Source organism: Lepisma saccharinum, chromosome 10 (assembly GCF_977018435.1).
Source record: "Lepisma saccharinum chromosome 10, izLepSacc3.1, whole genome shotgun sequence".
Classification (NCBI taxonomy): Eukaryota; Metazoa; Arthropoda; class Insecta; order Zygentoma; family Lepismatidae; genus Lepisma; species Lepisma saccharinum.
In genome coordinates, this window is record NC_139238.1 from 89,729,687 (window position 1) to 89,751,524 (window position 21,838).

Genomic DNA, 21,838 nt, shown 5'->3' on the forward strand with positions numbered 1-21,838 from the left:
GGTCTACGCGCATTATATACAGGAGAGAGAGCATTGAATAAAGATATTTTATCAGTACGTTTTTTTGCACCTTTTTTGAGAACATTTTCAGAAGATTTTTTCCCTTTCCCGACCATAATTTTGCACATTAAAATCCTTTCCATAGTATAATCTAGTAATGATGCCATAATATATTGATAGTTATGTTTGTGGAAGTCATGTAGGTAGAACTTCAACGCCGTCACTATCAAGGAAAGATTCCAAAAAGATGTAATTTTGGAGAATTTAGTTTGCATTCCTGTCTATTACTAACATCCAGCTAAATCTTGCATCAGTCGTTCCCGCTTCCTCGTGCAGTGCTTCTGCGCAGTTGTGGCCTCAGCCTCCAGAAGCGTCCGTTACGTAAAGGAAAATAATAAACAGAAACAAGTTCACAGCTCGTGGAAAACCTCTTCCCCTGAGATTTACGTAACGGCGAGGTTATCTAACAGCCCTCTGCACGATGGAGTCATGGACCGGAGGCTCAAGATTACGAAGCAGGGTACGAAAATACGCTTCGTGTTTAAACGCCATTTGGCGACTAATGCGTAACATTTAGGTACAATTTGGCCGCTACTGCATAACTTTTAGGCGCCAAACCTAACACCCTAGTCGCCAATAAACTAATATGTAATTCAAGATCAAAACGCCAGATGTTAAAACCGGTACACCCTCCCAAACATTAAGTCGTAATTTGCAACTAATGCGTGATATTTATTCGCCATTTGACGTTCAATGCTTAACATGCAGTGCCATTTCAGCGTGCAATGTTCAAGATTTAGGCACAATTTGGCGGCTAGTGAATAACGTTTAGGCGCCAAACTGAACAATCTTGTCGCCAATATGTAATTCAAGAGATAGGCCTCCCAGATGGCGTAGTGGTAACGTCGTCGCCTTGTAATCAAGAGGTCCCGGTTTCGATACTCAGTGGAGACACATTGCACAGTGGTTGGGATCCCACTTTAAACTGTAGGTCCAGTCCCGATTAGGCTCTCCGCATAAGATGACTTAACAACGGAACTCAAGCCAACAAACGAAACTCAAAAGAAGAGCAAAACTTCTGCTGCCCTGAGAAGTATATCGGGCAACATACGTTCAGGAGCATAGAGTAGGCAATATAATTAATATCGTTTGAATTATTTTAACTAATACTTTTACGCAGGAATTACCAAAGCGACTCGAAAGGTAACGGTGGTTCGCGGGGATATTTCCAGTGGTTCATGAATGGTTGGTAACACACTGAAATCTTCAGGAAACTTTTGTAACGTCGCGTCTTCATGCTTTGATTTATTGATTGAATTAAGTTATTTTACGTCGCTACTCTGCCACTTTTGGCTAATCGCGATGATGTGGATGAATGGTGATAATTCAAATGGATCAAAGGACAATCCCGAACACACAATGACAGCATACAACACAGGCCCCACAGAGGAGAAACACTACCCATGCTGAACAAGGCAGTCTCGGTAAAATAAACACTTAACAACGCGACGTTTCAACCCTGTTCAAACCAACATTTTTAGTTTGGTTTCAAGTCTGAGGAAGACCCTGATACAGGATTGAAACGTCATGTTCTTAAGTGTTTTTTTTTTCTCTTTTTACCGAGAATGCCTTGTTCAGCATGGGTAGTGTTTTTCTGCTGTCATCGAAACAAGGCTTCATCGTGTTCCCACAGAGGATTATACGGGCTGAGAGTTCAGACGGCAGAGCCTTGCTACTCTGCAAAATGTAGTCCAAGGTGTACTACATGGAAGCGAGATTGACATTTCGGTGTCCACAAAAAGGTTCACACCGTACAACACGCGTCTTCATGCTATGTTGCACCCCGTCCAAAATTTTGAGAATCAATAACAGGCAATGGCGTGCCCAGGATTTTCGGAAGTTATTTTAAGTATACTTTTAGTAGTCAGTTCTCATTTTGCTATCTTTTCTTGCCTTTGCTGTACTTTTATTTAGAAATACAGGGTTAAAGAGGGGCTTATGAACCCCACAACCCCCTTTGGGCACGCCACTGATAATAGCAACATCCAATACGATTCTAGGTCTCTCGCGCAAATGTTTCCACAAGTTTTTCAAGTTCGAGGATTTTCCGAATTTAGGTAAAAATGGCAAAGGAAAAAATGGCAACGGAAAAAATGGCAAAGTGAAAATGGCAAGCGGAAAAAATGGCAAAGGGAAAAAATGGCAAAAGGAAAAAATGGCAACGGTAAAAATGGCAACGGTAGAAATGGCAAGAATAAAAATGGCAAATACAATATTGGCTACCTATTACGATTTTACGTGAAAATTGAGAAATTATGTGTCTTGCATTTCACAGTTTGAAATTAAAATTTAATATAATTTAATGTCTTTTAACATTAATTTGTCTTTGAATGGAAACATTTTATTTGATGTTTCCAAAAATAATGCCGTTTATTTCTTTACTTCTTTTGGCAGGAGTTACTGCCGCTATAGAATCACATACTAATAAAAGTTAACCTTTGTAAATAATTTGAAACATGTGTGATTGATGTAAGTTAAGAGGAGTGCAGCATTGAATGGGTTTTCATCTTGACTGAAAACAAGTTTATGCTTTGCGCGCACCTGCTGACCAGTCACACATGTTTGTTACTAGTAGGACTTCACGTCAGCCCCTATCTAACCCCCTCGCACTAAGAGGGACGAACTTGTTTACTTTTTTAAAATGAAAATTGTTAAATCTTGGAAAGCCTGTGTGTTCCTATGACCATAATCATTCGTCTGAATATGATGCTGTGAAGGTTTAAGAAATTCAAAATATTAACCCTCCCTTCATATGAAATGTCATTATATGCGAGAAAAAATATTGCGCTACGAAGTTCAATAGAATATACATATAACACCCGAAATAATGAGCTTCTAAAGCCATACTTCACAACACGTTGACTGCCATGAGACCCAAAAGTGGGTCTCAAGTATCGTCATTCATGAAGCCGTGATACCCACTTGTGTGTCTCACCTCGGCAATTGCTTCAGGCCGCGATACCCCTATATGGGTTTCACTTGTCATTTGCTAACATGATCAAAGATATTGTTTTGGCTCCAGAATGTTACACTATACTCGTAGCCTGGCCCTAGATAGCAACAGGCGATTACAACAATGGCGTACAAATGGCCGTAACATTATAGTAATAAGCCTAGGGCTCTGTGAGTATTTATGATGACTTTATTTTGTTGATTTTCAATACAACAGGCCACATTAAAAAATGCATCGTTGTTTGACATTTGTTGTATTTCAGGCAAGAATTAAACAAAGAAGGAGAAAAATAAAGGAAGAAGAAGAAATTAAGACTATATTCAGTGTGATTAGTGTTGCCCACGAGACGAGACTGTAGGCTTTATTGTGGAAGCTAATCAGGTGCATCTAGCAAGAAAATGAAGCAGTAGTAGCGATCATTCTGCACGCTGAGAGAGGACAACTGCCAAAGAAGAAAACTTGCCATTTTCACTTTGGCCATTTTTTCCGTTTGCCATTTTTTCCGTTTTCCATTTTTACCTTTGCCATTTTTTCCGTTTGCCATTTTTACTTGGCCATTTTTTCCGTTGCCATTTTTTCCTTTGCCATTTTTACCGGACACCGATTTTCCACCTGCCGCGTTGCTGTCCGCCTTTCCTAATACCCAAGTAATACTCAACTCTCTTTCAATGCAACGCTCCTTCATGCCACGTGTCGCTCGCAGCGGGGGAGGTTTTCGCCGGGCAGCTTGGAGCCTTATCTAGATTTGCCGTCTGGTTCCATTTTGTCTACACCTCGGGGGGAGGGGGGCTGAAGGGACTGTCTCCTTTCAAAAAACGATCTACTGTTGCAGTTAGAAGACTTGAATCGTCAACAGTAATTGTAGTTCACATTCACATCACACAAATTACGTTGGTTTAAGAATGAGATCCGTAACAAGAAGGCATGTTATTTCGTTCACCTATTTTGTAACAAACTCTTGAACAGCACGATAATGGGAATGGATATATACTTCCTCTCTCCATGGCGCCACAACCCGCCACTTGAAGCCAGAGCCTGCCAAACGAGTCACATTACTGAGACAAGGGCGTCCTGAGGAAAGGGGGGGTGGGGTACGAACAGGTCCGTGTCGACTTCCACTGGAAATGACCGTTCATTTCAATATTAAAAAAAAATCAGAAAGCTTGTCAATTCTACACTTATAGCAGATATAAAGTTCAGTTAGCTCTTATTCGAATAGAAAGTAAAAATGTGTTAAATAAAAAAAAAAGTGTACAATAAACGATATTTAAGAAAAGATTCTCTCGGGCTATCGACCAGGTGAGTTGTGGAAAAGATTCCAATTTTTCGAGAGCTCATCATTCGTCGCCAGGAAATCTTCAAGTCTTAGATAAACGATTTTTATTCTTTGGTTAAATGGTAGAATATGAAAGAACATGTTTTCTCAATTTTTTTAAAGCTGTTTGTTGATTTGTGGTTTTAAGTCCACTTTACGCATAGAAAGGCTAATCGGGACTGGACCTACAGTTTAAGTGGGATCCGAACCACTGTACCATGTGCCTCCACCGGGTATCGAACCCGGGACCCCTTAATCACAAGGCGACGATGTTACCACTACACCATCGGGGAGGCACAAAGCTTTTTGTTAAAGTTAGTAACAGAATAACTATGGATTTCAGTACACTAACTGCATGAGTAGAAAAAATATATTAAAAAAACAGTTAAGTTCGATCTGGTGAATCGAGTAGAAAAGTCTTCCCAAGAATATAAGAAAAACAATAATAATAATAATAATAATAATAATAATAATAATTATTATTATTATTATTATTAGCTATATCTAGTATTCAAGCTTGATCAATTGCCCGGCCCTCTACAAAAACTTCTGGCAACGCCCATGCCTCACGATGCTCGGTCAACAAAATTGGGTATTGTTCAGAATACCTATTGTCCATTGCATAGTCGCCAAAATAGCTGGCTGATAGATCTGGTCCGGCACTAAAGTAAACTTCACAATCGCTTCACATCCACTGTGCGATGGCTTCACGATACAGTCACTAAAGGTTCCAGGTTCGAGCCCTGGTTTGGAAGTGTATGTGCCTTTGTGAGTGCATGTGCATCAATCCTCAAGATGGCGATTAGGCAAAAGTGTAATAAAAGAAACTGAAAATGTGAGTAACTGGCACCGACAATTTCTGACACTGGCCAAGACCCAGTTACGATAATTCCAGTTTAGAGACAGGCATTGCAGGATTTTTTTCCCACCGTACGCAGTGTGATATTTAAAATATTTCCAGTGGGAGATTTTCCAGTAACCGCTCATGAACTATCTCGATTGTACAAATGATGCATTGTCCTCCCTCACAAGAGTAAGAAATTAGCAACGAAAGTAACAATAGCCACCTCGGGGGTTAATTGGTCTTTTCGATTTCGCCACTGAAGTTCCCGGTTTCGAATCCCGACCTGAGCATGGGTGTTCTTTGCGAGTGTCGTTTCATCAATTCCATCCAGTCATCGTTGCGATTACACCCAAGTAACAGAAAAGCAACGTAAAATAAAATATATATATACGTATATAAATATAAAATAACAACAGGTTGCCCATAGTACAATAATAAATAGCGACTTTTAACGATGGAGGCACATAGTGGTTAAGGATCCCACTTTAAACTGTAGGTCCAGTTCCGATTAACCTATCTGTGCACAATGTTCACTTAGAAAGAACAATCAAGCTTTGCTATTTTACATTATTATTTATTTATTGCCTTAATAGGTTGCAATTAAGTCGCAAAATATTTCATTTAATGCATTATTAATACAAGTAATGCCTTGATGTCACTGGCGTGCCCAGGATCTTCGAAAGGGAGGGGTTACGTACACTTTCTCTGGTAATCACCCCTCATTTTCTTATCTTTTCCTACCGCTGACTTTATTTTTTTAGGAATACTGGGTGAAAGTGGGTTTTGACCACCACTCCATCCCTTGGGCAGGCCAATCCTTGATGTCTTATATAGTAAGAATGCCTGTACAAAGAAAAACTACGTGTAACGATTGATTGATTGATTTGCTTTATTTTACTTGGCTTTTGTGCCACTTTTGACTACTTTGCGAAGATGAGGATGAATGATTAAATTGATGAATGGACGCTCACAAGCATCCATGCCATGGCCAGGATTCGAACCCGGGATCCCTGGCGACGTAGTGCGATGTGCTAACCACTCCGCCACGGGGGCTGGGAAATTACACACTTCATGTTTTAACATTTTAATGCATGAGAATCCGCAAACAAATTTTCCGCCGCTTTATTATTCATGTTCTTTTCAATCTTATGGTACTTTAAGAGACGGATTTCTCCAGAAGATACAATATGTGCCACTAAGCACTACGTGAAAAAAAAGTACCATTGGACCATGTCTCGCATCCATAATGCCCATTGTCCACACACGGGGGTTCTGCACGACAACATGTGGTCTGCGACTGAAACGTGTTGGTTAAGATGTGACCCGGATTCGAGCTTTGATCCCCCCTCCTCTCCCATGCATGAGCTGATCCCCCATACGCAGCGGCTATCGAGGGCATCGCTGACCCATTTTTTCCAGCCTGAATAAGCAGGCAGCTCACGCGTGGTCCGCACGTGATGGCCACACTGAAAGCAAAAGCTGGCAACCCTTCGTGACGTCTCTGGCCCCCAAGGACGCCCGGCAAGGTTCGATGCCCGCTCGTAGAGCTTGAGGTAGGTAAAGATCGAAAGACGATATGGAAAGATTTTTCCTGTTGCCACATTGGGGAGAGGGGTAACGCCCTGTGGGTTGCTCAAGGGAGGAAATTCCTTGTACGCAAGGGTTATGGGGGGTGCTGTCTGGATAGATATCGCATATTTCTGTCTCACAGGCTGACTATTCTCAATCTACGTGTTTGGTCCGGTGTTACCTTGCTCGTAAATACAGGGTGTACCAGAAGTGATGGCGCAAACGCAAACTGTGAAAAGTCCACGATCCTAGAAGCAAAATAGTAAACACAGGGGTGGCAAACGAACTGTTTGCGAGTTAATTGTTAATGTACGTTTACGATCCGCCATTAACATGAATGTTTGTACACATCGTACGCTTGTCTCCTCGTGCACTTCGAAGTTTCTTTGTTTCAAACTGAACACTGCCGAAAGGGAGCGTTGTAAACGATTCGTCCTGTACAGGACGGAAGACATAACAGGCACGCCACTTGCAAAGTGACATGCGTACGATGTGTACCAACAATCAAGCTCTGATAGGCTAATCGGGACTGAACCGACAGTTTAAGGAGAGATTCGAACCACTGCACAATGTGCCTCTAACGGGGATAGAACCCAGGACCCCTTGATTACAGCGTTACGAATACGCAATGTGCAGTCCAACCGACATTACATGATTATTAACATTAACATGAAGTACCGTTGCTGCAGCGGTAACGCTATTGCCTTACAAATCCCAGTAACTCCATCTGCCTTCCTGATGATGTAGGGTAACATCGTCACCTTGTAGTCAAAGGGTCGCGGGTTCGCTACATAGGCACATACTGGTTCTGATCCCACTTTAAACTGTAGGTCCAGTCCCGTATAGCCTTTGCATAAAGTGAATTTTTAACAAAAACTCAACAACAACCAATAACGCTATGTGTGATTGTAGCGGACATAAAAACAGCCTTTGGCAAAGATGATCATTATGGAGATATTATGAAGGCAATGGGATAGAAGGGACCAAAACCTGTCGAAAATGTGTCAGTCGAAAATTCTGTCAGCAGTATCACAAGATATCGATTGTTGACAGAATATTGTTGCCACAGTTTCAACCACGCGTTGAAATCACTTAGCCTTTCGATTGCGAATTGTACTTTGTAAGTATTATTAAACATATTACTCACTTCATACTTGAGTTAAGGGCCTACTATCTTAATATGAAAAGCACACCTGCCCTTCACTATACAGGCATTGTCAGTAGATTTATCAGTTTGGACTTGAAATAAAATTGTATGCAAATTTTCGTCAACAATGGTAACAAGAACAGCAATGCAGTGAAATACTTCATCAAAGAATTTGTAGCATTATGCAAAGCCATAAACTAGTCTACACTCTAAAAAATATGTTTTCAGTGGCGTAACTCTGTAACCAGTACAATAGAAGTAAACAACACCTAACGCCAATGGTGCTGAACAATGTGAATTCTGCATTAACGTCAAAGACAATCTTCTGTTACACGAAGTCAGTGAACACGCTTGGTGTTAGTTCGTACCACATTTTTTACAGTTTGTAACCTTTGCAAACACTGCAATGACAATAACACTTACCTGGAAAACCTTTTGCTTATATTTTAAATGCAAGTAAGTAAGTTCCAAGTGAGTATTCGACATTTTCAGCAAAGCATACAAATATAAATTTACTTCATGCAACATGCGCTATTTACAGTAAAAGCAAATACATATATACACGTCCACCCTCACCACGAAGAGAAGACGTTACAAAATAAAAGTGCAATTGAAAGGCAATAGCAGAGTGGTGCAAAAGGAGTGGTCAAGAACATTTTACATGTTAAAACGAAAACAGGCCAAAAATTATGTATATATATTACATATTTTATATCTATATATAATATGTTCCTTTTAACAATGAAACAATTGCAGAAACTTCGATGGTCCATTTCGATTTTTAGGCTAAAACACTGATTGGTTGGATTATTGTATACAGTGCATCATCCCTGATGATAGTGAAACCAGTTAATGCCCAAATTATGTTCCTCTGTTTTTACATCAAATTTAAAATTAAAGGGACTTAACCTGACCTGCAATTTTAAAGCATAGTATCCTGCCCCTAATCAACATTTTGGAACAGGAAGGTGTAAGTGTACACTTAAATGTATGTATGGATTAATTTAATTCCAAACGCATAAATTTTGTCTTTTTGGGAGAAGGGTGTTGAAAGAGGTTGGGAGGCGTAGCCTTATGGTTAGCACTCTCACTTATATCGAGATCTCGAATTCGATTTTGGGAGGAAACTCCAAAATTTTGTTGTCGGGAGATATGTAGTGCTATTCTCCATCCACTGTAAGAATAAAGTTATTGTAAGCATAACCATGACTCCTGAAAAATAGTTAATTTCCCGTGTGTTACTGCTGGTGATATTTTGCTCATGAATTCTGAACTTTGACCTACAAAGCTGCGTCAGAGCCACGTGGATTTGTCTTTGTCTAGATTGACTTCGTTCTTAAAACAGACGGCGGATAGTTATATTTGGTAGGTATGTGCATGTCTCCATACGACCAACATTTGCACTGCAGGAAGTGGCCACTTGGGTACCTAGACATTTTTCACCAATGTCGTGTCAAGGCGGGCAGGGGAGGGGCGGGGGGAGATCTTGTAGATAGGAATCCTAAATTTTCACCCGAGGCATGTTACATTCTGAGATTACTCGGAAAGTTCCATTCTCTGGTGACAAGCGTTAATGACTGTCAGATTTCCTGATATATCCCGTTGATCCGAAGATATTTTGGACATCCCTGTGAATAAGTTGGAAACACTATATTATTTCGTCCTTTAGTGATTGCGTCATTATTGTGACTTACGTCCTAATGTTCATGTTATATTAAAAATATAACAATCTCTATCCGCTCTAGGAACGAAGTGAACGTAACCAAAGTTTGTGAGCAATCACATTAGCTATTCCAATGACAGCTGTGCAGGAATCTTGCGCGTATTAATATAGTGAACGTGATCAAGCTATACTGAAGTTGTGGAATCTGTGCAGCTACCACCAATATATTCATGGGTAAAACTAAAACAATACCAGAACTCAAGGACAGGAGAAAAACTATTTCTTTTGAGAAATCCTATTGGCTGAAAATGGCAGTTGTGCACGAATGATACACGTATGAATATAGTGCGCTGACAAAGTTGTGGGACCCTATATGCTATGAGCTGTGCATCTATGACCAATACATTCATGGGCAAAATAACACCAGGAGACATAGGACAGGAACTATGACGCTAAAGCCGATTTAACGTATCTGGTAACTCGAGAACACATGTTTGAAAGATGTTAACTGTATCAAAAAGTCAGGTGGTTTCGTTTACATTAACTTCTTCCTTGCAGTGAACAGAAAACAGAAATACCATGTTAGCATATACAGAACTGTCAAAGATTTTCAATTCTGTCAACCAATCTGAAAGCCAGTCTCCTCCTTTTTGTTGTTGTTGTTGTTGCGTTTAGCCAAAAGTGGCTGAAAGAGGACGTTAAATAACATAAATCCAATACAGCAAATAATATTCATTGTCATTATGAATTGATTGTATTAGGTTTCTTTACATCGCTTTTCTACCACTTTTGTCAAATCGCGACAATATGATGATATTGATGAAGGGACACTCACAAAGAACACCCATTCCCAGGCCGGAATTCGAACCCGGGACCCCAGCGTCTTAGCTTGTCAACGGAGCTTGGCAGTATTTGGTTAGGATATGCACACGCTGTACACACGTATATGGAAATTACAAAGAATCAATTAAGTATATTTTCGACTTGACCACGATGTAGGAATGTCTTGCAAAACATGACAAGGAAAAGCCATCCCTGAAACACGCCCTCTTGCGGATTGCAGAAGCACAAGGGCACTTCCCTTGCTACTGCGTGATAAATTTAGCCCCGAACGGAGTTCAATGCCTTCCTACGAAATTCCTGAGAAGCAACAAGAGGGAAGGGGCAATGGACCATCGAAGCATTCTGGAAGAGTGGACAGCTTGACAAGAATCATACTTGTTCCTCTGGTGTGTTCATGTACGTGGTGAGTGTATTCGATGTGTGTGCGCGTGCATGAAGCTTCTATCCCATAAAAACCTTTTGGATACAATTTTCCTCATTATTATAAATTTCCTCCCACCAAACCCAAATGTCAATGCAATCCTGGAAAGTGGAAGATGTCAGGCAAGGCAGTGGATTTTTTCGTTTTTGGAAAAATCAATTGTAATGTCTATATTAACCACAGTGGGCTCTCGCGTTTGTCAGGAAACATTACGGTGTCACAGGTTACAACAATGTAATTTCTTTTAACGAGTAGAATTCAATACTCCAAGTCCAAAAATGTACTTATCTTAGAGTTTAGACGCAAGTTATGCGCATTCAATTATCACATAACTATCAATACTAGGTTCAATCTTCATTTGTATAGATACTGTTAGATTCTATTTTGGTTATTTAACGTCGCTTTTCCGCCACTTTTGACTAATCACGCCGATAAGGATGTATGGTGGTGTGATTAATTGATAAAGTGACACTCGCGAAGAACACCCATGCCGGGATTCGAACCCTGAACTCCTGGTCTCGAAAGCTACTGTTATTATTATTATTATTTTAAAAAAAGCTACTTTTGAGTTTCATAGCGCAGTAGTGAAGTAAGGGCCCTGAGTTCGACCCTAGTGAAAGTATAGGCAGTGGCAAACATGCTAGTTAAATTGTCCACCATGTTTACAATTGTCTTGCCTTCGCTACGTCTATGTCTAGAAATGCAACAAAAAGCACGACTAAGCATAAAGTAACCTCTGCTCCTACACAAATAGGTCTACAACTCGATTTCCTAAAAAAAACGCACACAGAACGAAGGCAGAGGAATGGAAATAGCACTGGATAATTTACCTACTGTTATCTTTGCAGCTGATTGTACATTGTATAGTGTTTCGGATCACACTTTAAACTGTCGACCCAATATGTCTTAAAGTAAGGATTTATAAATACAAATTTCACCGCTCTAGCATTTACGGTATCCGAAACATGGCGGTTTAAAGATTTGCCTAAAAAAGCGGCTGCCATTTTGTTTTTGCCAAAAATATATTTTGGAAACACTTCGGAAAATATTCCTGAAGGTGAACCCTTCGTGTGACGAAAGTTTCATTTTTTCCCTCAGAAGTGCAGTATTTGCTTAACGTGGTGGTAGTACCCAACTGAAACTTCTAGAAAAAATTTTCAACGCGAAAAGGTCTCTAATCCGCCACTGGGGTTATTAGATATCTCAATGAAGCTCCATTAGTAGCCGTTTAAACAAAAAGCCTTGCAAAATGGGTCCCAACAACTGAAATTCCACCCCTCCGATCGAACCCGGGACCTATTCCAACGGAACAGCTTGCAAGGAAGTAGCGAACGGAACGAGCTTAGTACTGATAAACTCAGGAGTCGTTTGCAGCGGTAGTCCTACACGCCTAATCGTCTTCCGGGTCAACAAGTTCTCCAATCCACTGTGGCAATGCACAAGTTCTTCTGGCCCCCCGCTAAGGTTCATCGCTCTAGGTATTCTAGTTCTTTAGATATGGAACGTTACAGGCAAACAAGAATGGGTCTCGCAGCAAAGGTTTACATGGTTTCTCCGTTTCGGTAACCTATTATAGAAGCATGCAACACCCTGTGCAAGCATCTTTAATTTAGAGTACCTAAATGTATACAGTTTTCACTTGGTGGCGGAGAGCTACAATCTACTCATCAAACAATGGTTCTGGGTTCAATTTTGAGCCATGATGCTTCGTGTTAGTTTTTTAACCTATAACACTACGACACAAGGTGGTCGAATCCCGGACTGGGCATGGGTGTTTTCTTGTATGTTCCTTCATCAATTTCATCATATCACCATTCATTCTCATCGTTGCGATTAGCCAAAAGTGTCAGGAAAGAGACGCTAAATATTGTTTTTTAAAAAATATCATCAATGTATCCTCGTCGCCCACTGATATAGAAGAGCGGTATTAAATATCCAAATACTATATATTCCCTTCTCGATTAGTTGCAACAAACATTTTTTTGCATTTACGACAGCCGCGGTAGCAGGAGTTTAAGTCAAAGATGCTCTGACGCCCACTCAGCCTCCTAGCAAACGAGCACCTTGGATGACGGAGCCTACAAGTCCTATGGGTAAAGCTTTGATTTCAGTCCTACCTGGACTATACAGTACAGGGCTCTCGCCTGTCAACATTTTTTTTTTTGAAAATTCCTCGCAAAAACCGTTGAGATATTGAAAATTCTGTATTCCTTCTAGGGCAGGATACCATAGCTATCTGAACTGCTGAAGTAAATCACAGGAATTCTATGCTTTAGAAGGGATTATAAAATGATCTAGTTTGCCAGAATTTTAACTAGCGGTTTTTCTAAAGAAGAGGAATCTTCCGAAAGAGTTTTTGCTGACATATTTTAAAGTCGACATACCCTTCATCTTGAAAGAATATCGACGAACAGTGATGTGTCGAGAATTTTTTTAAGGCAGAATGTGTTACCGTATAGTATGCGGCGGTATATTTTCATATATATTAGTTGTTTCTTTTTATTTTCCAGAAAGCTGGATCATAAGAAGTGTAATAAACCCATGAGCCCCTGCGAATCCCTGTCAAGGAATGAATGCTTCAGTGGCTGAGTGCGATAGGCGGTCGCAACGGATCTCGTTGTTGAAAGTTCTAGATTTGAGACTCGTCTTGGTCACAATTGAATATTTCTTCATCAATTCCATCTGATCGTCATTCATTCTCAACGTCGCGAATAGCCAAAGTGGTGGAAATGTGAAGTAAAATAAGGAAAAACAAAAACACTTCATATTTCGTCATCGTCGCGACTAAACAAGAGGGAAAAAGAGCCCTTGAGAAGGCCTAGTGGTTACAATTCTCAAGTCTGTTCAATTATTCTGAAACTTTTCGTCCCACTTGAGAATACAAGTCAGTCAGGAAGGAGGGTTTCTCCGATGACGTAGTGTTAACGTCGTCGCCTTGTAATGAAGTGGTCCCGGGTTCGATACCCGGTGGAGGCACATAGCTGTTCGGACCCCACTTTAAACTATAGGTTCAGTCCCGATTAGACTTTCCGTACATAAAGTGGACTTTAAAAAACAAGCTCTAGGTTACAATAGTTGGTATGGGTCTGCAGTATATAGTGCCCGACAGCGATTAACACTCCTTTTAGCATCACTTTTTTGGTACTTTTCGCTAATCACGACGATGAGGAATAATGGTTGAATGAAATTGATAAACGGACACGCATTTCCCCCCTTCCACCAGGTTTTTCAAATATTCCCCTAAATGTTTCACAAAAGACTCAACTTATGGCCATTTCGCCACTAAATTTACTTTTTCATATTTCTAAAAATTGTCCCGTATCCCCCAGACTGATTCTGGATGAATCTCCTAGGGACTCAACTCAAACATTTGGATTTTTTGAAAACAAGTCCAATGACTGTTCTACCCCTGTACACATTATTGTTAATTGCCTTGGAGAGCCCCAGTGGTTAATATAGATCTATTGTAGCTATGTAACAAGTGTTGATTGTTGTTTGAAATGGATAGAGTTAGAAGTTCGATTGTTTGGTGGCGTTTTGTCTCATGAATCTTGAGACAAATACAGCCAGAGGTCATGATTACCTGGCTGCCACTGCTGACGTCCGAGAAATGATTTGGAAGCCCGGTGAACTCTCGCAAAATCCCCACCCATGTTTGGGACTGGTCAATGAATGTGTATGTGGGGTTTTAGGGGGCGTCGGAATAAGATGAAAGAAAAGACTCACAGTTTGGTAGCTTCTGGTTCTATCCTCTCCTCAGGCAGATCTCAACACTATCCACAGAGCACACACACACACTTCCACCGCTGGTTCGAGTTTTGTTCTCACACTTGTTCCTAGCACAACACTCTCGTGACAGGTCCGAACGCACTTTTTGGTTTCAAGTCGCCAGGGACGAGGGAGTCCCCTGGTGGATCCTCGCTAGAACCAATCCATTAGATACACTAAAGACGGGAGCGCACACAACCATAGGGCCACAGGTCACCAACACTTCAACCACTGCACCACGGAAATATCACTGCACAGTTAAGAAAGGGTTCCACGGATCACTTTTCCTTATTGCTGCTCCGTCATTAGCTATCCTCTCCCCCCTTTGTAAGGGGTTGCTAGCAAAAGGGTCCAATTCACCCCTCTTCGCAAAAGACTATACTCTGGAGAACTGAGTGCTGGCTTCCACGAGCAGTTGGCCACTGGACCAGCGAGAAGAAAGCGTCGAGCGAACCGGAACACTAACCTAGTTTCTTGGGCAGGTACCAGGCGAGTCCGTATAACGGACGCCTCTGATTGGCTGACGGACGCACTACCCGTCTCCCCCCTGCCTCGGTGTCAAAGTACGCCTACCCTCATCCCTTTGGACATGCTCATGTCTTCCACGCTGTAGGACGACGTTCGGATGGACGGAGGGACGGCTGGCAGGGCTCGCGTGTGTTTGTCCTTGTGATTGACGGCGCCTGTGTTGCACGACGATCCTCTGTAGCGGATGACAACGTGCCCACACGCACCGATGAGCAGCAACAATGCTAATACCACCATCACAAAACATTTACTCTGAAAAAAAAAAGCTTCAATCTTAATCGAACACTAATACAATATGTATTTATTTAACAGAATGTAACAACCACAAACCCCATTTGGGCCTCCCGATGGCGCAGTGGTAGCGTCTTCGCCTTGTCATTAAGGGGTCCCGGGTGGAGGCACAAGCAGTTCGGATCCCACTTTAAACTGTAGGTCCAGTCTTGATTAGCCTTACTGTGCATAAAGTGGACTTAAACCAACAAACCAAATCAAATCAAAATCACAAAACACTATCCAATATAGAGCCTTGCTTGTGTAGTCGGTCGACTTCCGTGGTGGAGTGGTTAGCACGGCCAGGTGTCCCGGGTTCGAATCTCGTTCGGACATGGATGTTTGTGCTCGTCTCAACACGAATACAGAGAATTTAGAGAAAAATGAGAAAAACGGGGAAACTACAGCTTAGGGGTATTCCTTTAAGAAAAATAATAAAATCGCTAACGAGCCTTACTGCCACGCAGGAAGACCTGGGTTCGATCCCCAGGATGGGAATTTTGCAGATCATATTCGTGCATAAGGCGACTCTGGAGTCAATGAAATGGGTACCTGGGACAACCCCTGGAGGGTAAATACTATTGGAGAGTGGTGCTGATCACAGCAACTCCACTTTTGGAACGTACACATAGCACTTCCGATCAGTACTCGAAGTGGAAATGCCAAGCTGGGGTGATGCTTTGTCGAGTTAGGGGATAAGTGAGGAGATGCTTGTATGGTTCAACATGAAAACAATATAATAGGTGGGGGGGGGGGTTTATGAGAACTTTTGTAACTGGGAGGATGGTACCCTCCCCTTCCCTGACTTTGAAGATTGCTTCGGATGGAATCTCGTTACTGTCCCGGGTACTTGGATTGTGACAACCCTCTTCGACTTTCAATGGGATCATTACAAACAGCATGTGTCTGTGACTGTACAATCAGAGAAAGAGGAAGAACAGCGAGTACAAAATAACAAAGCCCCTGTAGCGACGAATGTTTCCAAAATTGGGAGGCAAGGACAGTTTAGTTTCCCTTCGTACATAGCGTAGTGCGGGGGCAACTGCCGTTCCTGCTCCAGCAATAGATATCTCTCTTGCCTCGTAATTAATTGGTCCTTGGTTCGATTCTCCTTTAAGGTACATTTCACAGTGGTCCAGATGTTACCTTAGACTGTAGGTCTAGCCCTATCTGAGCATGAAGTGTACTGATGAATTTTTACCTTGCCTCCCCGATGGCAAAGTGGTAACGTCGTCGCTTTGGAATCAAGGAGTCCCGGGTTCGATCCCCGGTGGAGGTACATGACACAGTGGTTCGGATCCCGCTTTAAACTGTAGGTCCAGTACCGATTAGCCTTTCTGTGCATAAAGTGGACTAAAACTAACAACAATTCGAATTCAAGTTTAACCTCGCAATGAAATCAAAAGGTCCTGGTTTGGCTCCCACTTAACTAGCCTAAGCGCACAGTCCTCGATACAAGAACAAGCGAAGCAGCCAGGCTGAAGACCCGGTGACCTTCCGGTATAACGGTGCTCTGCCACCTGCTTGGGTCCTCCACCTCTCTCTCTGGCAGCCCAAGGCCGCCGATCAGCTGCCACGTGCGCCATTCAAAGGGTTGATGCGGCGACCTTGCCCAACGGAATAGTCACAAACCGCCGTCCGCATTCACTCCGAAGATTATCCCTGTTCAGTTCGACTCCACGGAGCCCTTTGTGTACACAGAAGTCGTGTGCGTGGCTAGAGTTGACTTCACGGCTTGCGGGGCGGAGAGAGGTTCACAGGTTGATTGATTTGGTTCATTTTACTTTGCTTTTCTTCCGCGGTTGTCTGGTTGGCAGGGCGTCTGATTTTAGATTTATTTTCTTTTTGTGCGAGCCATAGGCTGTACGCACTATATAGTTTTGATTTTGCTACAATATTTTGTTACATTTAGTTTTCTTTTAAGCTGTCTCTTACTTTGTCCCCTATATACACATTCTTCCCCTCCCTGGACAGTTCTTCTTCCAGTTTTTCTTCCTTCTTCCTCGCCTCACTTCTATTTTCCTGCATTCTCACCAAAAAACGCATACATTTTACTTTACACACACTTACACTATAAAGATGGCTCGTCTGGAGCGTGATCACTCATTTCGCTGCCTTCTCTAATAGCTTTCCCCCGCCCTTCTCTTACTTCTCCCAGCTATTTCCCCACTTGCTGCACCGCTTCCTTTATCTTCATTCTGTCGTCTACCACTTCTATCACCTCGCTACCTGTTACGTTTTTCATCCATTTGTCCCTTAGGTCACGTGTAGAAGGGCAGTTCAGTAGAATATGCTTGTCCGTCTCCTCCCCCTCGCACAAAGGACATATCGTTTCCCCTGCTTCGTTTCTTTCTTAGTTGTTTCCATCCCCCTAATCTGAACCATTCCAGCGCGCCTCCCATTTTTTCCACAACCTGGATATATTTGGCTTTCCCCCATTCTCTTACTCTTAGCTGTTCCCTGATTGAGGTCTTTGTTTGGCAGTCTGCTATTATTTCTTGTCTGTCTATGTCCAGTAACCTGTCTCTGATTTGATTTTCTGTTGAGATGCCCCACCACGCGGAGACCCGGGGTGGATGATCTAAGCTCTAGGGCTAACTCGGCTTCAAATCAATGGGTACCTGATCGCGACCCTAGGGGGAAAGGCGGCCGGAGCGTGGTGCTAATCACATCACCTCCAAAAGAGCGGGGATCGAGAATGTGGGAGCACTACCCCCACATCCCCTAAATGTGTCTTCATGGAACGGTATGCATGGGGAACTTTACCTTTGGCTTTTCTTCCACTTTTGTCTAATAGAGAAGATGAGGATGAGTGATGATATGAAAAATTGATAAAGGGACACTAACTAATAACACCCAGGCTGGAACTCCTGGTCTCGTAGCGCTCTGTGCTAACCACTCCGAGGTTACCAGGAGGGTTTGCTTAAACATTCTGAAATATCAGGGTAGAAATGTGCCTCCGTGGCGTATTGGTTATCACAGCACGATATGACTCCAGAAGTCCCGGGTTCTTTGTAAGTGTTCCTTCATCAATTTCATATCATAGCTCATCCTCATCAAAGCCAAAAGTGGAAGAAAAGCGGAGTGAAATAAACCAAATCAATCAAGCAATCTATTCAAACTTCTTAAAAGTTCACTTATTGCTCAGACAGGTTATTTGCGACTTGACATACAGAGTTAGAGAATTTCATGGGGGCGGGGGGGGGGGACGTAAGGTTGGAAGAAATCTTTTCAGGTAGCCTCTGCTTTTCTCTCTTTTTTGTAATTCTATCTCTCCCTCTGTTTCTTTTCATATTTCTATCTTTGTTACTCTCTATTTTACTTCTTCTCTCATTCTGTTTCTTCTAATTACCTCTTTCTTCTGTTTCTCCATCTCTATCTTATACCTTTCTCTCTCCCCTTTCTACCTTTCTGTCCATCTGACTTTCCCTCTTCCACTATCTCTCCCCTATTTCCTTTTGTTTCCTCCTCGTCTCTAGCACTGTCTCGACTTAGTCCAACATTTTATCTATTTCTTTTACCTCTCTCTCTTTTTCCAAGTGTCATTCTAGCAGGAGAGTGAGCTGAAGTAATACTGTATATTAATTCAAATGTACCCTACTCTATTTGCTTTGCTAAGAGGATTAAGCTCATATTCCACGTTACGAAAATGTGTTTAGAATTGTTTCGAGAATAGTCCTCGCATCGATTTCATGTATGAACTACTTGTTATGTCCATTTTTGGAGAAAAAAAACGTTTTTTCCTTTTGGCTTGTTGTCATTCTAGATGCTTAGGTCTAGTGTTGAAAGGTTGTGTTGTGAGCAGTTGAAAAGATCGAAAAACAAGCCGATCGAAAATACGTAAACACGCCATTCAGAAAAAAAATGCCTGGTGAAAAATCAGATATAATGGACATGTGCCTCTTCAATAATAAATTATTCATTTGTATCAGAGCGCAGTAAGTTTGTTTTAGCATGGAATGTAAATTGAAAATTATCCATTGTCTAGTGGCCCTAGCCGGCCTCCGTGGCGGAGTGATTAGCACATCGCCGTACGACTCCAGGGGTCTCGGGATCGAATCATGACCTGGGCATGGATGTTTGTGAGTGTCCATTCATCATATCATCACTCATTTCCATCTTCGCAAATTAGCCAAAAGTGGCACAAAAGGCGAAGTAAAATAAAACAAATCAATAAATCTAGTGGCGTTGTGTTAGAGTCGGCCATGTATTATAATGTATTGCATAGTTATCCATGCTGTTGCCAGGTGAGCCTTCTTTAGAAAAGCCACTCTCGTGCAAGACTTAATTACTTTTAATCCAATATTGTATTAATTAAATGTTTTAAGATCATATTTCACAATGTGAAGCTTTATCTTGGTCTGAATTTGTTTAAGTCTTTTCTACCCCTGAAGAGGCGCGGTAGCTCAGTTGGTATGTTGGCTTCCGTGGCGGAGTTTCGGGTTCGAGTCCAGACTAGGACATGGATCTTTGACCAAAACCGAGAATATAGTAAAAATGGATATGTGTGAAAGTTGAGAAAATGGTGAATGACGGGGGATACTACCGCATTACAAAAAAACAGTTGGTTTATCATCTGGCTACAACGCGGAAGACCCGGATTCGAATACCGGGCAAGTCATCTGGATCAGGAGTTTCTCCAGTCATTTTCCTGTTTCTGCGCGGCTCTGAGGCCCACACAGCCTCGTATCATTAGGTACCTTGGAGAAACAACCCTGGTGGGGGGGGGGGTAAAGGCGTCTGGACATGATGCTGATCACATCATCCCAATATGTCAGAGATCAAGAACATGTGGAAACTCCATACCTCTACATCACCCCATATACATTCACGCACATGCCAAGGGGTATCTTTACCTTACCTTTTCCTACCTTTGGTCTATTTAACTTTATTCCAATAAGTATATCTACTTTACTGAACCATTTGTAAATATCATTAGCGTGAAGCTATTGTTGCAGATACAGCTTCGACCATTGGATCCGTCAGCAAGAATTTCTGGACAAATGCAGGCCATTACGTCCTGGTACGGAAGGTGCGGAAGAATTTGCACAAAAAGGCATTCGACAACAACAAAGCATGGCCAATGGTAATTCCTGTGATTAGTGGCTGTAGCAGCGTTCTGTGAATGCATGTAATTACGTCACGCAGTCCACCTTGCTACGTCACCGGCCGAGGACGTGAGGTGGAAAGTGGGACGCTGAGGAGGATCTTGGTTGCAGCGCCTGGAGTTTTCCGCTTATTGGCTTCGCAGCATAATTTCGTCTTCTTTCACGCTGAATGATATCAAAGGAGGGTGCTACACGTAACAGCTTCCCCGTATGCTTCCCCACGTGGAGTTCCCCATGGGGAAGTTGATCGAGCCTTAGCACATGAACCAACTTGACCATCATGATGCTCGTAAGGGTTGTGAGAGAGAGAAAGTCAAAAACAGTTCGCGCATGCGCAGCCGGTTAAAATGACATGGGCAAAATGAGAGATCCTGCTTCCCCATAATATCAAAAATGTCTGCTAGCTGACATGGACTTCCCGCGTAGATTTGGCTCTATTGCACGTGCTGCTTCGCAACGACCGCCTACAACTGTCTGTGTCTGTGCTGTGTTTGGTTATTAGTGTGTGTGTGTGTGTTTGTGTTTCTTGATTTTTGTTACTTAGCGTCGCTTTTATGCCACTTTTGACTAATCGCGAAGATGAGGATGAGTAAAGAATTTGATGAAGGTGGGAAACAAAAAATACCCATGCCCACACCGGGATCGCATTCTATTTCGCCTAATGGCTTGTAAACACCTGTCAATCAGATAAAACAGCTGTCCGCCATTTTAGGCGAAACCAGTTTGAAGGAAAACATTGCAAATGAGAAAAATGTATATGATGATAAACGTAAACGCAAAGTAATTCCGATGTTAATTAAGGACAGCCATATGAGTCAAATAGTCAGGTGTTGCTCCTAAAAGGAGTACTATCACACAATGCAGAAGCCGGGGCGTTTGATATATTATCTAGAAGATAAAAAGAAAATATTACTCCATTTCTTAGTCTATCTTTTAGTAGACAGAGACGATCCTTAACACGTCTCTACTTCAATCCTGACGTAGTTCCTGGATTGGGATGTCCTTAGCCGGGACATCACCAAGTTGACGGTCTTAGACCGTGATTTCTGCAGTCAACGTTTTTAAATCCTACTTGTGAACCCTATCCTACATCTTTCATTGTTAGATACGTTAGATACTGTACTCAAAGATAACAAAATTCCTCAACTTCATTGATTCTGTTCTGCCCTATGATTACACTTGTTCCTATGCCTTCAATAGCATTCCAAGAAGCCTTCGAGGGACGTAGCTGTTACACTCCAGTTGCCTTCGCATGGGATGTGCACAGGAGAGCAACTTCTAGGCATTTTGGACGATTTGCCCCTCGAGCACCTGGAATCAGGAAGAAGGGAACCCGATTCCTGTATATC

General features: G+C 42.1%; 1 protein-coding gene across 3 annotated transcripts in view; it reads right to left on the minus strand.

Annotated features, from left to right (window-relative positions):
- Positions 1-21,838, minus strand: part of ich (zinc finger protein ichor) — a 122,362-nt gene that overhangs the window by 61,968 nt on the left and 38,556 nt on the right. The window contains exon 1 of one of the 3 annotated variants that reach the window (XM_083130093.1): positions 14,542-15,024. The exons of 1 other annotated variant lie outside the window; for it this stretch is intronic. The gene's annotated coding sequence lies outside the window, so the exon portion shown is untranslated. Of the gene's footprint in view, positions 1-14,398; positions 14,466-14,541; positions 15,025-21,838 lie in introns of those variants that run through there. One more of the 3 variants, XM_083130095.1, reaches the window with a different exon arrangement.